This window comes from Palaemon carinicauda, chromosome 22 (genome assembly GCF_036898095.1).
Source record: "Palaemon carinicauda isolate YSFRI2023 chromosome 22, ASM3689809v2, whole genome shotgun sequence".
Taxonomy (NCBI): domain Eukaryota; kingdom Metazoa; phylum Arthropoda; class Malacostraca; order Decapoda; family Palaemonidae; genus Palaemon; species Palaemon carinicauda.
The window spans coordinates 47,917,167-47,937,166 of record NC_090746.1 but is presented as its reverse complement, the minus strand read 5'-3'; the positions used below and the strand labels follow the sequence as shown (position 1 = coordinate 47,937,166).

The window sequence follows — 20,000 nt, the reverse complement described above, 5'->3', positions numbered from 1 at the left end:
ATATATATATATATATATATATATACACATTATATATATATATATATATATATATATATATATATATATATATATATATATATATATATATAATACCTTAACAACTGTAAGGTTGACTAATGTCACCATAACCAGAAGTAAACGTAAAACCTTTTAGTTATGATTTGAAAATTTGTTAATTAATCGAACAAATCTGTTAAATAAAGTAATCATTCACTTTAATACGAATTCTATATGGGAATAATTTGCAAAAAATAATGTAATAGAATCTCTATAAATGTACAAATGATCAAAATTTTACTGTCAATCGTAAAATTCAACATTTGTTGTCTCTCAGAGTGTTGTAATTCCCTGTTCAGTTGAAAATGACTTTCAAAAACAAGTGAAGTCTTATGAGTTGAATCCATTTCCTTCTTTACATTTGAGATCTAAATTTGGTTTTCTAAAAAAATACTTATCAAAACTTTCCAATTATTTCTCAATGTTTGTAGAATATTATTGTTTTGTTTCGGCTATAGTTAATAGGTGGTTATTTCAGTAGATGGGTATTAAAGCAGAACCTTTAAAATAGCTTGCCAGTATCAGTGTCACTAGCAGGCTTCTCTTTAATAAAACTCTACTAATTGCAATGCTGCTATTTTCAGGTGTTCCAGTGAATGCATGAAAAGAGGATCAAGAGATGCCAAGATTAATGGAACTCTTTTGTATCATGAGGTGAGGTACACCGAAACATGACTTTTAGCTGATGTGCACATTTGTAAGCATTTGAATTATTAAGACTAATACTCTCATGAGCCTTTTATGGAAACCATTCGCATTTCAAGAGGACCTAATTAAGACATTTAATCCGATAAACACCAGGATAGACATTCAGATAATATAACACCAGACGTATTCTATTTCAACTGAATCTATGTATTCGCATGGTGGTCATGACCATATTCAGACAAACGCTTGAAACGTGGTTGGAACCAATTTGAAGCTTCCAATACAGTCGCCCTCAATTCACCTACACAGAACGTTCATCAGGAGTGTATCAAAACTCTTACATAATCTGCACCATTTAGCTTTGCTTCGAGGATACCATTGCACTTACTTGTCTCCTTCCTAGCAGAGATAACTGAATTGATACATCTAACTTTTCTTTTTTTACCAAAACCTAAAGCGTCGTGTTCAGGGAAGCAGCGCACATCTTATACAATTGCTTCTTAGGTCTGAATTTTCCCCAAGAAGGAGGGAATTTGGTATTGATTACTATTTAGGGCTTACTAATTGTAAAATTTAAATTCACGGTTGTAACTTACAAAACTAAAACCTAATAAGACTATATATATATACATATATATATATATATATATATATATATATATATATATATATATATATGAATATATATATATATACATATATATACAATATATATATATATATATATATATATATATATATATATATATATATATATATATATATATATATACACACACAGTATATGTATACACATATGTGTGTATGTCAATCAGCCTTCGACAATACACGGCTAACATTTAGCAGCTACCAATTTTCCGATGGTAACGATTCGCCTCAGATGACAGTTCGCCACCAAAGGATGATTTGAAATAAAAGATGAAAAATAGAATCATAAGAAAAAATAAAACCTCTTTAAAAAACCATAAATTATTTTGTGTAAAATGATCAAAGTCATACAGAACATAATTTTTGAGAACCTTGTTCTAATTTTATCAAATTTGGAAGTATTCTTTGAGTGTAGGTTCTAAGAAATATTCTTTTATTGTATTGATCACTAAATGCACAAAATCACAATGAATATTTTCTTTATTTTGCTGAAGGACATAACAAATAGGATGTACTCCAACATGTGTGTTAGCTAGAATGCAGAATACTTGATGAAACAATTGTGGAGCTATATCAAAAGTACCGCCCTTTTATCAATTGGTAGATGCTTTGAACATTTATCAAATTCACACATAAATCCATTATATGTGAACTTCTCTCCTCCTTTTCCCTTAATACGATTCAGTGAACAATGAGAGTCATTATAAGATATGAAGGGGTACAGGAGTTTCTTATTGTATAGACTAAGAAGCTAAAGTTAGTAATACTGGTAATAAGCAATTTTTATTATTTATACTATGAATAGCAATTTTCAAGGAAAGTGCTAATAGTAATAACATCTATTAGTAATATCAGCTTCCTGGTGGCAAATAGTAATAGTTCAGTCATTTTCAAGGAATGGACTTTTAGAAATAATATCTATTAGTAATATCAGCTTCCTGGTGGCAAATAGTAATAGTTCTTCAGTAATTTTCAAGGAATGGGCTATTAGTAATAACATCTATTAGTAGTATTAATTTGCAGGGGAAAATAGTAATAGTTTATTTATTATCAATTGAAATTATATTAGTACTAATACCTATCAGCAATATCAGTTTTCTGATGGCAAATAGTAATAGTTTAGTCATTTTCAAAGAATGGGCTATTGAAAAAACATCTATTAGTAATATCAGTTTGCTTGTGAAAAATAGTAATATTTTAGTCATTTTCAAGGAATGGGCTATTAATAATATCTATTATTAATATCAGTTTGCTGATGGCAAACAGGAAAGGTTTAGTCATCTTCAAGGAAAGTGCTATTAGTAATAATATCTATTTGTAATATCCGTTTGCTGGTGCCAAATAGTAATAGTATAGTGATTTTAAGGAATAGACTTTTAGTAATACAGTCAACTAGAAATAAGAGTTTTCCGGTGGCAAACGGTCCGTGTCGGCAAATAATTGGGGACAAACTCTCTTTGGCGGCTAATTATTAATGCTGAAATTCCTGGGGATGCACTGTGGGTGGCAAATTATCCGTATCCGATATAATTTGTTTAGTCAAATTCAGGGGAGACCTGAAATGCTCAAAGTTTGTAACGCTCAACCGAAACTTACTGGTTTTGAAAACTGTAGTTTAATTGCATCAGCTATCTAAATCTTAGAGATAATTTTACGTTTAAATCAAATTATAAGTTACAGAAAATTATCACTGTATTTCATCTTTTGACAAAGAATAAAGAATATAGCCATAACCTAAGATAAGCCATTTCTTTTTTTAATGATAAAAGTTATACGACCAAGAAGTGGAAATTAATAACAGCAAAAGAGTCACTGAATAAGAGCAAAAGAACATAATATCACTATTTGCCAGATAATTAATCAGCTCTTTCAATATCTCTATGAATATACGAGGTGCCTCACACTGAGGGACCTGGGGGAACCCAAACAAAAAATAAGGAAATAAGGTAAGGCAATCACTGGAGGATTCAAAACCAAAGCTCTCCTAATCCAATGGGTTGTTAATATCAGAGTTTTCCTCTTCTCATAATTATTGAATTGTGATTATCAAAATTATTATCAATAAAGAAATTATTCGAAAAAAATGTATAAAACTCATGTTTGCATGAGCATGATAATAACATTTTTAAAGTTAAAATAGAAAAAGTACTTATTCCAGTGAAATAAAAAGAAACGTTTTACTCAGAAAAAAGTTAGGATATATTTCAAAGAAAGTCGTCACTGCATTTATATGTAGAAATGATCTAAAAATAAAAACAGGGTTACTGGTATCAAATCCAATCTGCAACGTCACAGGAAACGGATTATTCACGAGAGTAACCAAAGGACAGATCGCGTCATGATTTAGTGTCTCCTTCGCCTGTGCTGAAGTACTGCTAGTCTTCATGGAGTCATCTACCAAGATCACTATGTCATAAGCAACTGGTAATTATCCTTTTACGATTCTGCAGAAGTGGTTCTTATGTTTGCACTCAAGAGAAAAGTCAATAGCCATAAATATCTGTAAACTGTGTCCTGTTTGTGAGTTTTATATATTTCTTAGCATAAGGAAAAAACTGCCAGACAATGTTTTACAAATGTCTCAAAAAATTCTTTATAAATTATTTTCTTCTAAATATACAATATAAAAGTCTTGGATTCTAGTCTTAGTTATTTGGTGAAACATCTGAAAGTAATGAAAATTTGCAGACCCAAAATAAACTATTCTTTTCAACAGCCTGTTCTCAAGATGTGGCCCATTCGCTTCGCATCGATTTTAGGTGAGCAAATGAATGACGACTTTTCTATGTTCTTACACTGCTTCTTCCCCCAACTTGTATAAAGTATTCTTAATATTTGACCCGCTTATTTTTTCCAAATGGCTTCCATTTGAACTTTTCATTTCATGTAGTTTCTGTATTTTCCTCTTTCCTTTTACTCATTGGGCTATTTTTCCCTGTTGGGGCTTTTGGGCTTATAGCATCCTGCTTTTTCAACTGGGGTTGTTGCTTATTATTATTATTATCATTATTATTATTATTATTATTATTTTTATTATTATTATTATTATTATTATTATTATTATTATTATTATTATTATTTTTATTATTATTATTATTATTATTAGGTGAGCTAAAACCTTATTTGTAAAAGTAGGATGTTATAAGCTCAAGAGCTCCGACAAGAAATAATAATAACAATAATAATAATAATAATAATAATAATAATAATAATAATAATAATAATAATAATAATAATAATAATATCGTCCAAATGCTTAATCTATAATTGATGGAGAGCGTGAAACTGCTTCTGAGTTGCTGTCTAGACCCTGGAGCACCATGAATGTATTTCTCTTCTTATTGATCTGATAAAACACCTACCGATGTTTAGATCTTTTTTTCTGTTGGCTATCGGAAAATATCATTTTGTTGCTCAATCGTCACAGAATATGTAGTCTTATTGGTATACTTTGTATGCTTACATCATCCGTATGGCAAGAATCCTGTATCATGTTGCCCAGAGACTTCTTTCACAGCTAATTCTTGACGCAATCCTTATCATGATTTTGTTTCTTGTACCTATAACAGTCAGTCCTTGCATGTTTGATTTATTTCTGTCAAAATTGTCTTTATACTTATCTTTGCAATTCCTAATAATGGAATAATAGACCTGATTCATTCTTGCGGTCAAGAGATAATTTTTTTCAAGATGAAAGTCTTATTCTTACCCCACGTGTCTAAGCCTCGAATTTGCCGGCCCCCTCCCCCCAACCTATCTCTTTGGAATACTGCTTTCACATTGTAGGTTTAAACAAAAAATATTTCAGAACCTTTACCACCAACTCAAATAGTTGTTAATAACTTATTATATAAAGAACTAAAGAACTCATAATATGCAAAACTGATCAGCAAAGAACAAAGGAGATAGGCCGGTGGAATTGAAAAATTATCCGTATGTAATCATGTATATGAAAGAAAGCAAGTTAACTGACTCTGGGAAATCTCACAATTTCACTTCCAAAACACACACATAAAAAAGGAAATTATCTGGACACCGAAATTTCCTTTAGTATCTGCAACCTCACCATCCTTGTAAGCTAACGATGGGAGGTTTGTAGGAGCCTATAGGTCTATCTGCTGAGTCATCAGCAATCATTACCTGGCCCCATCGGATCCTAGTTTGGGTGGAGAGGGGCCTTAGGCGATGATCATATGTATATATGGTCAGTCTCTTGGGTATTGCCCTGCTAGCTAGGGTAATGTCACTGTGCCTTGCCTTTGCCATTCATGAGTGGCCTTTAAACCTTTAACAACATTCACAACCTGCCCAATACTATGTCATCCGGACCATTATTAATAATTTCCTTACTCCAGAAGTAATGCAGTCAAGCACCACTTAACGGTATTTACACACACACACACACACACACACATATATAAATATATATATATATATATATATATATATATATATATATATATATATATATATATATATATATATATGTGTGTGTGTTTGTCTGTGTATTTATATATATATATGTGTGTGTATATATATATATATATATATATATATATATATATATATATATATATATATATACATATATATATATATGTATATTTACATATATTCATATATATATATATATATATATATATATATATATATATATATATATATATATATATATATATAAATCATATATATATATATATATATATATATATATATATATATATATATATATATAAATCATATATATATATATATATATATATATATATATATATATATATATATATATATATATATATATATATATATATATCGGATTTTGAGCAAAGCAAAAAATCTATTTTTGGGTGAGGTAGCCATGTCGTCCTGATGGAAGTTCCTAAATGGTAGCTTTCTAGGGTATATTTGACTACAGTGATATTCCCAGAGAATTTTACCTTAAGGTATCCAGAATTCTAACTCCTGGAGCGAATATCCCTAAATAATCTCACAGGGATATCGCATAATATCTTCGACCCGAACAGTATTAACCCTTCGAGGGGGATATAGTGACAAGAATCCGAAACGAGAATGAAAAGAGAGCCGCTCATAAGGCATCTCTCCTATTCCGTTTCCAGTGTGTATCTGATGAAGGCGGTAGCGCCCTCTTTATTCCTTGTAGCGATATACAAAATGGTACAGATACTGTATTATAGGGAGGGGTCAATAAGCCCTTTTACAATAAAAGGAAGGGTGGGTCCATCAGGACGACATGGCTACCTCACCCAAAAATAGATTTTTCGTTTCGCTCAAAATCCGTTTTTTGGGCTCAGGCCATGTCGTCCTGATGGAAGTTTACCAGAGCATTACTGTATCTGTGGATTCTCAATCAGTGCCGTACTCTCAAGAAAGCATATTCCAGGTCCGTCTAGACCTAGAGACCTATGATGTTACCGTCACACATCATTTCATCTAAGCATGAACTATGTTAGTGTTTCCTGCCCCCTACAGGGAAGAGTCGTACTAGACTCTGGAAAAGTCTCGAGGAGTACATAATAACTTATGGATGACAAAATGGCAAGCTTGTATAGTGGTCTCGCCCTATACATTGTGAAGCAAAGTTTGTATAAGAGTCGCCAATGTCTGAATGGATTTGTGACACCTTCCCCAATGTGACTACTCTTAATAACTATCGGATAAAGGTCATATCAGCTTAGGAACAAATTTGCATCTTTGCCACTCTCCCGTTAGGGTACCACCTCAACCCTTCCTAAGGAAGGGTTAAGGAGAGTGGAATTTGCTTGAATCAGGGAACAATCTTAAAAGACATACCATGATAAAAATATCCATATTTTAATCTTAATGCTCAGTACATATCTCATAAAAATGAGTGTGGGCGAATAAAATGCAGGGTTCACTATGAACTAGTTTATTAAAATTTAATAAACGTGCATATCAGATCTACCTTTATAAAATTTATAAAAAGTGGATGATATCCATTAAAACACAAAGAAAACAGTCAACAGAAAATATTGTTTCATCTACCATGAAACAGACTTGCCACTTCAATTGAATTAGTAATAATGCTACAGTCTGTATACTGTTTAATTACACTGGCGTAAGAAACGCTTGGCACAAGTGTCCGTATTATGCTATAGTTCACCAACATCAATGGAACAGTTCGTAAGGACACTTTCATGGCCTATCGCTCAGTGTGTAGTACACACAGTGACTATACACCCACCCTCTTAATTAATCGTCCCAAATTAATAACACTGTTCCTCACAGATTTCAAACAGAAGGTTAAAGGATTCTACCTGCTGCTACCACAGATTACTTGAATTGCTTCACTTGCTTCGCATAGTGCATAAAGAACACCTTGGATAACCACCAGCTGGTGTACGAACAAAGATGTTCAAGGTCCATATAAATAAGGAATTTTTATGGAGGAAGCAACTCCTCTCGGATCAAGACTAGCGGGTGTACTGTCAGGACCTGATTTGCGAATAACACAGGTGAGTTTCGCCCTTAGTTATAGATAACCTTGAGCCCGAGGTTTCTCATCTGAACAGCTGTCCTCCCATAAAGTCTGAAGTTCTATGAAGATAGACCTTTAGGTACCCCACTGGACATAGAGATACATCTTCCTTCAGAGGGCAGATTCTCTAGGGACCCCACCTGATGGTGGGTAGCATGTTCTTGGAAAGAAACGTTGGGTCTGGAAATGGATTCAGTTAACAATAGTATTGTGTTGGCTGCTCACCCTTTCCTCCTCACTAGGGAGAGAAAATCATGAGATGTAGGTTTCTGGTTTTCTGTGATGAAGCGAAGACAGTCGACTTCTGTACTCGCTGAGACAGGGATGGATCCAGTAGCGGTACAAATCTTAGGCGTAGTTACCATGCCAGAGGGAACCACACACTATTTGGCCACTTGTGGGCCACTATTGCCGCCTTCCCTTTGAAGGATCTCAGTTTGTCAAGGACCTTCAAAAGAAGGTTGTGCGGAGGGAACAGATAAATACCAGACCATCTGTTCCAGTCTAGGGACATAGCGTCCACAGCCTCCGCTAGCGGATCCTTGTATTGGGACACCTAACGATCTATTTTCTTGTTGTCTTTCGTCGCAAAGAGGTCCATCTGTAATGTATGTAAAATTACATATTCAAATCCATGACCTAAGAAGTCAATATGGAAGTTAGGAGCGAGTGTGAGAAATGCCATAGTCAGTCCTAACTAGGATGCGAAACTCAAGACACTGCTATTCAAATGCAATGTAACATTTTTCATGAAGAGTAAGCACAACCAAGCCGTGAGAAAGAGTTGTCTCTTGAAGGGATGTATGTACCTTCCGGTATTTATGTTGTGTTTACAATAAATTATTATGTGCTGAGATAACTAATTAGACTTTCACATCAATATGGATATTTTAGTCACTTTCTGGTCAAGATGTCATACGGAACGGTCATCCGACCAAACCATCTATACTCCTGTGATGGAGATGTTAATAACTGTTTTTAAAGAATTAAACTGTTTAAAAGTTAACTTACTTAGACTTACAGTGAACCCTCGCTACTTCGCGGTTCGACCATCGCGGATTCACCACTTCGCGGATTTTTTCCATAACCCATATATATACAGTAATATATATATATATATGTATGCATGTATTTATGTATATATGTATATATGTAGGTATGTATATGTGTATACATATATATATATATATATATATATATATATATATATATATATATATATATATATATATATATATATATATATATATATATATATATATATACACACACACTCATATATATATATATATATATATATATATATATATATATATATATATATATATATATATATATATATATATATATATATATATATATATATATATATATATATATATATATATATATATCTAAAGTAGGAAGATGTAATGTAGTTCTAAGGGAAAAGTATGGGAAATATGTCTGGGTAATAAGCAAAGCTCTACCTCCAGTTTGTTTCTACATTATGATCAGAGATAAATGTAAACAAAACATTGGTTGCCATTTTTTATCGTGCTTTTTAGCATGTTTAGGAAATGCATGATATAAATTCACCTTTAATATTTGTGCCTGTTTTAGTTTAGGGTACTGTAGTACATGCATTAAGTGTTCTGTACATTAAAGGGTAGTTTGTTAACAGTACTACGTACAAGGGAAGGTTTTAAAAGTCTGAATATACATGTTGAATAAATAGGTAAATATGGTGTCACTACTTCGCGGATTTTCACCTATCGCGGCCGCGACTGGAACCTATCTACCGCGATAAACGAGGTTTCACTGTATTCAGAAGAAGAAGTAACCTACCAAGTCTAACATTACACCACAATGAAGAGACATTTGACTAGAAATCTAATGTGTGTTTATAACAGTACCACGCTAACATATCTGCAGCTCCGGGACTTTACTCGAGATGAAGGAGAACGATCCTGCGTCTAGGAACCATTCTGACTCTATTGGTGTAAACCTGGATAGAGCGTCTGCTGTCACATTGCGGAACCCTTGAATGTGAATTGCTGACAGGTGCCATTTCTTCCTTTCTGACAAACGAAAAATGGCCAACATCACTTGGTTGATTTGAGGTGACCTCGACCCTTGTCGATTCAGGCATCTCACTATCACCTCGCTGTCTAGAACCAGTCTTATGTGGGTCGAGTGGCGAGGAGATACCTTCTTTAAAGTCAGAAGTACTGCCATGGCTTCTAGAAAGTTGATGTGAAATGACTTGAAAAGATTGGAACGAGCTCCTTGGACTCTCTTCTGATGAGAGTGACCTCCCCAGCCTTCCTTTGAAGCGTCTGTGTGGATAGTTACTGACGGGGGAGGAGGTTGAAGAAGTATTGATTTCTTCAGTTGCTTGGCATTGGACCACGGCTTGAGAAGCGTTCGCAGTTGAGTCGGTAGAGGTCTTATTAGATCTCTTCGCGCGTTTGATGCGTATTTCCTCCAAACTCCTGTTGCATCCTTTAGCTGTGCTCTTAGCACTGGATCTGTTATTGAAGCAAACTGTAGAGAGCCCAGCACTCTCTCCTGTTCACGTCTTGATATCCGTTTGGATTTCAGCAGTCTCTTGACAGATCCTGCTATTTCCTTCCTCTTCTTCCCAGGAATGGAAAGTCGATGTTACTCCAAATTCCGATGGATTCCCAACCACTGAAATTTTTGAGCTGGAGAAAGTCGAGACTTTTTGATATTGATCTTGAATCCCAAATGTTCAAGGAACTGGATCACTATCTTAGAAGCTTGCATGCATTCTATCCTGGATGCTACCCACACCAGCCAGTCGTCCAAGTAGGCTACTACTTGGACTCCCTTTAGGCGTAATTGACGGACGGCTGCATTCGCGAGCTTCGTGAAAATCCTTGGGGCTATGTTTAGCCCGAAAGGCATGGCTCTGAAGGCGTAAAGTTTTCTATGTAACTTGAAGCCTGGGTAGGAGGAGAGGTGGCGATTAATTGGAACATGCCAATAAGCGTCAGACAAGTCTATAGAGACAGTATATGCCCTTTTGGGCAGTAGGGTCCTTATGTGTTGAAGTGTGAGCCTTCTGAACTTATAGTTCATTATGAACTTGTTGGGTGGCGACAAGTCTAGAATGACTCTGAGTTTTTCTGAGTCCTTCTTTGGAACACAAAACAGCCTCCTTTGGAATTTGATGGACTTAACTTTCCGTATCACTCTTTTGTCTAAGAGCTCTCGGACGTATTCTTCCAGAACGGGGGTTGAGTGTTGGGAGAATTGAGGAAATTGAGGTGGAGGGCTGCTCCAACTCCAACCTAGTCCATTCTTAAATTAGGCTGTGGGCCCAGGGATCGAAGGTCCAGCGATCCTTAAATAGCTGTAGCCTCCCTCCTACTGGAAGCATCTCCCTTTTGCTGTTGTGGATCTGAGGCCTTGCCTCCTTGACCGCGTCTTCCCCTGGATCCCCTTCCTCTTGAAGGGCGTCTTGAAGAACCTCTAGCTGTTCCTCTAGCCCTCGAATGAAAGGAAGAGGTCTGCCTTTCGAAGGCTGGGTTAAAAACGGGCGACTTGTTAAGGTACCAGCTGGTACGTGGTTTGAGGTTGTGCCACTATCTGAGGCACCGCGGTCACAGGAAGTTGTTGCTGTTGTTGCTGTCGGTAAGGTATAGCCGGCCGAGAAGATGGCCTAGGCCTTTTTGTCTTCCTCTTGAGTTGGGGACCCTCATCCTGAGAAGACTTCCTCTTAAGATCTAAGCCCCACTTTTTGAGAAGGTTCCTATTCTCTGTCTACTACCTCTTTAACCACATCGTAGGGAAAGAGGTCTTTACCCCAGATACGAGAGGAGATCAGTTTCCTTGGTTCGTGCCTCACCGCAGCCGAGGCGAACACAAACTCTCTACAGGCTCTCCTAGCTTTAATAAAGCTATGGAGATCCTTTGTAACTGTGGCCAGATGGGTTTTGGCCACTACCATGAACATGTCCAGGATCTTGGGGTCACTTGCCATCGTTTCTAATGTCGTTTGCAACGACATCAATGCCACATGTCGTTCCTTCGTCTCTTGCTCCCTGCGCAAGAGAACCTCCGACAGCTTAGGGAGTTCCTCACCGAACTGACATTCAGCAATATCAGCTTCCAGCTTCCCGACTGAGAAGGTAAGGTGTACGTCCTTCAAGTCTCCTTGGTCCAAGGGCAAGTTCAGAGATAACGGCTTGCACTCCTCCAAGGAGGGGCATGGTTTCCCTGCCTCCACCGCCTTTAAGGCTGCCTTATATCCCTTTTCCATGAAGGGAAAGGCTCTGGTAGGCAAGGCCACAAAGGAGGGAAGCTTCTTACTCAAGGCTGGCACCTTTGAGTTCGAGAAGCCCCTCTCTTTCATCGAGCTCGATAGTAACGCCTGACCTTTACTATGGTCAAAAACTATGGCCTCCTTCGGCTCAGTCTCCTCCATTGAGGCTGGCTCCTTCCTAAGGCGGACATAACAGTCCGGGTAGGAATCTTTATTGGGACAAAATTCCACCTCTTCCAGGGGAATTCCTCCCAACTTTTCAGATATGACGATCTTCCCGATTGTCATTGGCATGTGTTCGGCATACCTCCAAGGATTGGTATCCGAGCACAAAGGAAGATCCTTCACGTTGAGTCGCATTTGGGGCCCGTGTGATGCTACAAGCCTACGTATCTCCAGTTTCATTGCAGCCTCCTTCTCATCATTCTTCTTCTGAATTTGTTGGATCATCTCAACAATAGAAGAAAGAGTCCTTCCCAGGTCATCTGGGATAGCAGACGATGTAGAGGGAACAGGTTCTGGGTCCGGAACCGATGTAACCGACACCTCATCAATTTCTTCCTCTTCTACTTGAGGAGCCTGGCACAGCTCCTCCTCTTGACCTTCTCCTAGAAGGTCCTTCTCTGTAGAATCCGACACCTCTGACATCCTATCGTACAATTGGATGTCTTGAAAGGCCGCCGAGACTTCAGAATCCACCGGATTCTGGGCAGTTGGTGCCTCCACCTGAGGCAGAGGAATGACTGCATCGGCTGATGCTTTAGGGAAAAGGTAGGCCCTCATCTTCTCATTTGGAAGGTAGGGGCCTGAGGTGTTTTTCTGAAAACCCATCACCCAGGATCATAACTTTTCCCTGGCAGCATCCCTTGACTCCGTCGACTTGGGGTCGTCAAAAGCCTCAGTAATCAGGTTAGAACATACTGTACAAACCTGAGGGTCCCAATACCGGAGATCACCTCAGGAGGCTGCGCATGCTGCGTGCCTCCTACAATGTTGATGTCCACAGAAGAACATACTGCGGACATTACAGAACACACTCTCGCACTTTGGATGGTCCTCCTGTAAAGAGAAGAAAAATCCATGAGTATCAAGTGAAAGCTTTTCACTTATAGTGAAACATTTAGCTTATGTAGAAAAGCTATAAAAGAAATAAGGAAAGACGCATACTTGTATTTCCTGTCCAGTCAATTGCCGTAACCTCCCAAGATTTAAAACTAAGGTTAATTCTATACTAGAATACCTTATGTAATTTCCTAAACGGAAATTTAATGTGTAGTTTTAATATAAGGGATCGAAAGAATACAGAAAGAACTCACTTTCTATATAATGTACGGTCTCAACAAAAGGCTGTACAAGATAACATTAAGTATGATGAAGAACTTTTAGTGTTATCACAAACTCTGTACAGCAGTTTCTACTAATGCAGTGTGTACTACACTACAAATATAGCAACTACTGTACATCGCATGCTGTTGTGCCAGCCAGCACGTGCCGGTACGTACCGGCGTACACCAGCCCGTGCCGGCCGGCATCTACCCCTTTATAGATAAAAGATATACTATCTTTAACTAATAGGCGGTAGCCCAATGATTCGCGACTGTGTGCCGGCCAGCAATCATTGCCAGCCGACGGCTGAAAACACTAATACCCGGCTGCCGGCCGCTAATCATAACGGCCAGCAGATTCGGGCTGTGATTCCACTGCCGGCCGGCAAAGGTAATAAAACCCATGCCGGCCAACAGTAGCCAAGAACCAGAGAACCTCTACCTGCCCGGCAGCCGACAGCCGGGATAGGGGTGCAACACAATGGTCAGAGAAACAGTATGGATGAAAGGTAATAATGCGGCATGCCATACGACAATCCATCCAGAAAGAGTGAACTTATGGAAGGGGAGAATGTAGCATTCAGGCTTCCAAAGAATCCGCAGCCTGCCGGGCTCTACCGGCAGACATGGAAGAGAGACCAAGGGAGGTCTGGGGTTCACTCTGCAAAGAACAAAGGGTCTCTCCTGGCCGGCATTACGTGCCGGCCGGCAGAGAGTTGAGCCGGTCCTCCATCCTAACCTATGCTAGGTACGGAAGAAGGACTATGGCCAAAGAAAAATAAAAGAAAGAGAGGTGGGGAAGGGATAAGGGTCCTAAAGACTTCGTTCAAGCAAGAGACACACTCGGCAGTTAGGGAAGCTCATCCTAACCAAGAGTTGTCTATTAGGGAGGAAGACTGGCAATGCTTGCTATCCTCCTCCCAACCAGAACAAAGTTAGGTGAAGTTCTTTAGCCGGCACCAAGAAACTCATTCTCCAGCCCGAGAAAAACAACACAGGACAGTCAGCTAGGCCACTAAAGGAAGGAATCATCAGAATACTTGCGACATGGACTAGGGAAGCAAAGCTTCCTGTGTCCACCCCTAACCTAGCAAAGGAGACTCATTCTTCATGCTAGGAAGAAGCAGACCACAGACTAAAAACTCTGAAGTTCTACCCAAACCCAAAAACCAGTCACTCTGGTTATCAGGACAGGGCAGATAAATCCTAGAATAGTAATACCTGGATTAATATAAGGTAGAACCACTAGGAAAAAGCCAAGGGCTTTCAGAGGGAGAGAGGGATTGAACTTGGCCTCCGTACCTAGAATACTATCTAGGTAAGGTGAGAATCGATTACCTAAATCACCGAAACTCTCTCGTATACAATCTTGGAAAAACATTCAACAATATCTTACATGTATAAAATATTTGCCTATAGCTTCAATAATATAACACTCGGAAAAACTTATACCATGCATGAAAGTACTAGTGCCAGACGTCTAGGCTACGAAGCCTCGCTAAGGGCAAGATCAGTACCTCGACCCGTGTCGAAATCACCGAGCTAAAACTGACTAAACAGTATAAGCATTTCTAGAGTAGCTAAATAGCTAAATTATTAAAGCGTAACAAACCGGGAATGTCGCTCTAGCTAACTAACTGACCCATAAGAGCGAGCGATAGCATCCAGGATGCCTCCGGTAGGCAACAGCTCTTCTTTACGTTAATATCACTTTTGATTTAATTCAAAACGACAAGAGCTTACATTTATACATAGTAAAGATAATACTCAACTTTCCAGAGCTAGAAGAGGCCGGAGAAGTCATCAAAAAGTTGAATTAAATCCAAAATAACGAGAGAACACAAGGGAAAACACAGAGTAGTAGAGCTGCACGAAAAGGAATGAAGAGGGCGCTACCGCCTTCATCAGATACACACTGGAAACGGAATAGGAGAGATGCCTTATGAGCGGCTCTCTTTTCATTCTCGTTTCGGATTCTTGTCATTATATCCCCCTTGAAGCGTTAATACTGTTCGGGGCGAAGATAGCTATGTGACGTGTCAAGAATACATCCTCTGATATTATGCGATATCCCTGTGAGGTGAGATTATTTAGGGATATTCGCTCCAGGAGTTAGAATTCTGGATACCTTAAGGTAAAATTCTCTGGGAATATCACTGTAGTCAAATACACCCTAGAAAGCTACCTAATAGGAACTTCCATCAGGACGACATGGCCTGAGCACAAAAATATATATTTACTGTATATATATATATATATATATATATATATATATATATATATATATATATATATATATATATATATATATATATATATATATATATATATATATATATATATATAGTACTGTACATATATACTTATATAAATTATATATATATGTATATATACATATGTATATATATATATATATATATATATATATATATATATATATATATATATATATATATATATATATATTCATATCTTTCCTGTCACATATATGTGGGAAAGCAAGTTGTCATACCCTGGCGAGAGGGGCCTTGAGGTAAACTTGGAAACTACACTCGCCTACAAATTGCCGAACCAGCGTGTTGTAGTTAGGAGAGAGGTGCGGTGGGGAGGAGTAAATCTGTGTGTATGCTTCTCTATCTATGTATATATATATATATATATATATATATATATATATATATATATATATATATATATATATATATATATATATATATATATATATATATATATATATATATATATATATATATTTAGACGTGATATTAGATGGCTCAGGTACACTAGTATATAATAAAACATGATATTCACTAAGATCTGAGAAATCAATTTGGTGCTTCCAATATTTGTCAAACAGTAGATAATATTTTACGAAAGGTTGCTTGCCATCTATAATTATCCTTAATTCATCCATAATTTACATATAATCTTTACTAAAAGCAGGAATATTGGGACTGAAAGGCAGACAAAGTTATACGTTAACTCGTACATATAGTGTGTAAGATTGCCATTATTTTCTATTTTCCTTTATTTCGATTTTGGATTCAGATAATCAATTACAGAGTATTATTGCCCATTAAACGTTTATCCGTCTTACATTGATTTGTCAAACTTATCATGTTTCTGACAAAATAATCTAAATAAGTGCTTTGCTTCAGTATCGTAAATATCCCTGCAAGAATTCCCGTATGCCTGGTCTGCTCTAAGTTTATTCAAATGAAGTTAAGAGTTTCGTGAAGGTTTCTTTTCTAAAAAGAAATTCGCCAGATTTTCCTGAAAGCCAACTGACACGTTCTCTGTATCAGTGGTCTGCCAGTTGATCGCTAAATAGAATATTGTTAGTTCAGACTACTGTACCAAGTCTTTGATGGCCGAATTCAGCAAGAATTAAATTTGTTTAAAAAAATTCATTCTTGTTCTCATTTTTAGCAGTACAAACAAAACCGGATACTTTTACACAAGACAAAGACATACGGTTACACATCAACACAAACACAAAGAGACAAAGAGAAAGGCAGGAAGCTTAATGACACATTTGATATCATAACGCTATTTACACTCCGAGTTGCTTTTCTTGCAAAAGTACAGGAAACACCACTTTTCAACGATTCGAATAAATGATGTAATTTGTGAGTGTAAAAACGATTAATAAATTAGAAAGAAATGAGGATTTTATTTCTTAGTGTATTTCTCTTTTACTATTTCTCGCTTTTTAATACCAAAACAGAATCTTTATCAAGATTATCCCTCTTTATGGAAAGGAGAAACTGAAACTCAAGTATTGATTCGTTTATCTACCAATATTTTGTCATCGGAAAATGATGATGGTTATAACAGTGGTAAGATATAAGATGATTATATCAGTATGATCGAAAGGAATAGTAATTATAGTACAAGAAACATTGCAAATGATGTCATTATAACTTACAGAAATCATAAGAGAAGGTTGGCTGGTCCACTTTAGACTTGAAAAGGTTCCATGAGTGTTATATCTAGGAGTTTTTACCTTGCTTACATGGAGGACGTAATTCATAGACTATTTCACAAGGAAAAACGCAAAGTCAAAGTCTTAAGTTAAGATACAGTCTCTCTATACACGATCCAATTGGATTCCTCGCAATTGTTTAAAAACATTCAATAAAAAACTGACTTGGGTTATTTACAAACACTTCTATCATTTGAGCACCAAAACCTTTGTTTCTTGTAGGACATTTCCTAAAGAAAGTAATTTTTGGGTTAAAAACTTTATCTAACTTGACAGAGAAATTGCTGTCACAAATGATAATAGAATATTTGTATGATAATCGTTTGATTACCAAAGGAAGATGGTTCATTAACATTAATAATGAGTGTCCAAATAAATCTTTGCAATCATATAAAAGAAATTGAATAACAATTTTTATTCATTACCATAACAACATGCCTCCGTAAAACCTCAATTTGCAATAAAAAAAAATCCTGGAACCATAATTTTATTATTTACGATCTAGTTAAGTTTTGATTTATTCATATTTTCTAGATAATCAACTAAACGTAAGTGCTTTTTCAAACCAGCGTTGAAGTTTTTGCAATTATAATCTTTTGATTACTAAGAGGTAATACAAAAGGAATTTTTATTTAAAAATGGAATGTCCAGTATATACTTCGTAATTGTATTTCATCGTCTTGAACATCAAACTAGGACCATGGAGGGACAGCCGATGGCTGCTGATGAGACAGCAGGTAGACATACACGCTCCCCCAAACCTCCCATCCCTAGCTCACTATGATGCTAAGGCTGTAGACACTACTAGGAACAATGTAGCTAGCCCTGGGTGATGTCCTGTCCACCACAAACCCATGCAGGGACGTTTCCAATAGGCTACCTCAACATTGCAAAAGAAAAATGGTGATAGAAACCTCTGCTGACAATGCTGACTACAATATCTTTAAATTTTCTAATCCTAATATGTCACGACATTTTTCACTAATACTAACTTGAATAATGTTTCTCATCTTTGCATAACTTCAATTACCATCAGCTTTCATAACATACTTTTATCGGTGTTTATGTTTTATTCGTCAACTCGTCTTTCTTTTCAGGAGTAGCGATACTCTTGCAAGCCAAGAATGCAAGACATTTCGGGATCATTATTACTATCAGGGCACGTACAGGTAAGTGACTATTGTCACTCACTATGCAATTAAGTGTATCCAAAGTAACCAATTAAATTTTTCATGCAGCCTAGAGAATAAACAAAGCACTTTTATCTATGCAAACACACTCATTTTTATACAAACATATATACATGCATATATATGTATAATATACATAAGTTAATATCTATATAGATACAGGTGTGAGTGTGTATGTCTGTGCATCTTCAAATGTGGCTGATTGCGAGAGACTCCAATGGACGAAGGTGAATGTGTTCATGAGTTTGTAAAATTCTATGATGGGACAATAAGGACAATTGTGAGCATTTAAGGATGTACTCGTAGGATGGTAGGAAGAGAGAACTAATTTTAAAAGTTAGTGAAGGAAGGAAAGTGTGTGTGAAAAATAGACAAGGAAAAGACTTGAAGTATCAGTGAAAGCCCAGTTAGGAATGTCAGAACAGATTGTCGAGCCAACTCTCTTTATTAGAAGAGTAGAAGTTGTGTTTGAGAGAAAGGAAAGAAGGTTCAAACTTCTGGGGTAAACCGTTTGCGCTTTAGATTTGGAGTAAGAGGAACTGATAAAGTGAGGACGTGTAGCTACATAGAAATCATACAAATACTAACAAGGAGGAAAGATAGGTTAAACTATTTTGTGGTGGTTTAGCCATGTGAAAAGAATGGAAGACAAAGGAATAGTAAGCGTTTGTATAATTCATAGGCTTTGAAGGTAAAAGAAGCGGAAGCCCCAGAATGTTTTGAATTGTTAACATAAAAAAAGACTTACCAAGAAGGAAGATTAAAAGTGCGCGCAAGATATGGGTAACTGAAACAGTTTGCCAAGGGGATTCGACTAACTACTGATGGTCCATCTTTGTGGAGGGGCGGAACAACTAATACCGTGGAATTTTACTACACAGGAGGTTCATCCACAATTGAACATTTAGAGAATGAGTGAGGCAGTGACTGTCGTGCATATTTTCATTTGGCACTATTTTCTGTAATAGGAAACATTAATGCACACACGCGCATATATATATATATATATATATATATATATATATATATATATATATATATATATATATATATATATATATATATATATATATATATATATATATATATATATAATACCTTAACAACTGTAAGGTTGACTAATGTCACCCTAGCCAGAAGTAAACGTAAAACCTTTTAGTTATGATTTGAAAATTTGTTAATTAATCGAACAAATCTGTTAAATAAAGTAATCATTCACTTTAATACGAATTTTATATGGGAATAATTTGAAAAAAAGAAATGTAATAGATTCTCTATAAATGTACAAATGATCTTTTACTGTCAATCGTAAAATTCAACATTTGTTGTCTCTCAGAGTGTTGTAATTCCCTGTTCA

At 36.3% G+C, this 20,000-nt stretch overlaps 3 protein-coding genes across 3 annotated transcripts in view; 2 read left to right on the top strand and 1 right to left on the bottom strand.

The window, feature by feature from the left end:
• LOC137616421 (uncharacterized) overlaps nucleotides 1-20,000 on the bottom strand; it is a 742,648-nt gene that overhangs the window by 554,698 nt on the left and 167,950 nt on the right. The gene's annotated exons all lie outside the window — the stretch shown is intronic.
• The window catches only part of LOC137615874 (uncharacterized), a gene marked incomplete at its 3' end in the record, with an annotated part of 165,388 nt that overhangs the window by 85,849 nt on the left and 59,539 nt on the right, over nucleotides 1-20,000 (top strand). The window lies entirely within an intron of this gene.
• The window catches only part of LOC137616736 (uncharacterized), an 88,945-nt gene that overhangs the window by 32,859 nt on the left and 36,086 nt on the right, over nucleotides 1-20,000 (top strand). The window contains exons 4-7 of the mRNA XM_068346738.1: nucleotides 645-714; nucleotides 3,652-3,780; nucleotides 4,073-4,115; nucleotides 18,551-18,622. The gene's annotated coding sequence lies outside the window, so the exon portion shown is untranslated. The remainder of the gene's footprint in view (nucleotides 1-644; nucleotides 715-3,651; nucleotides 3,781-4,072; nucleotides 4,116-18,550; nucleotides 18,623-20,000) is intronic.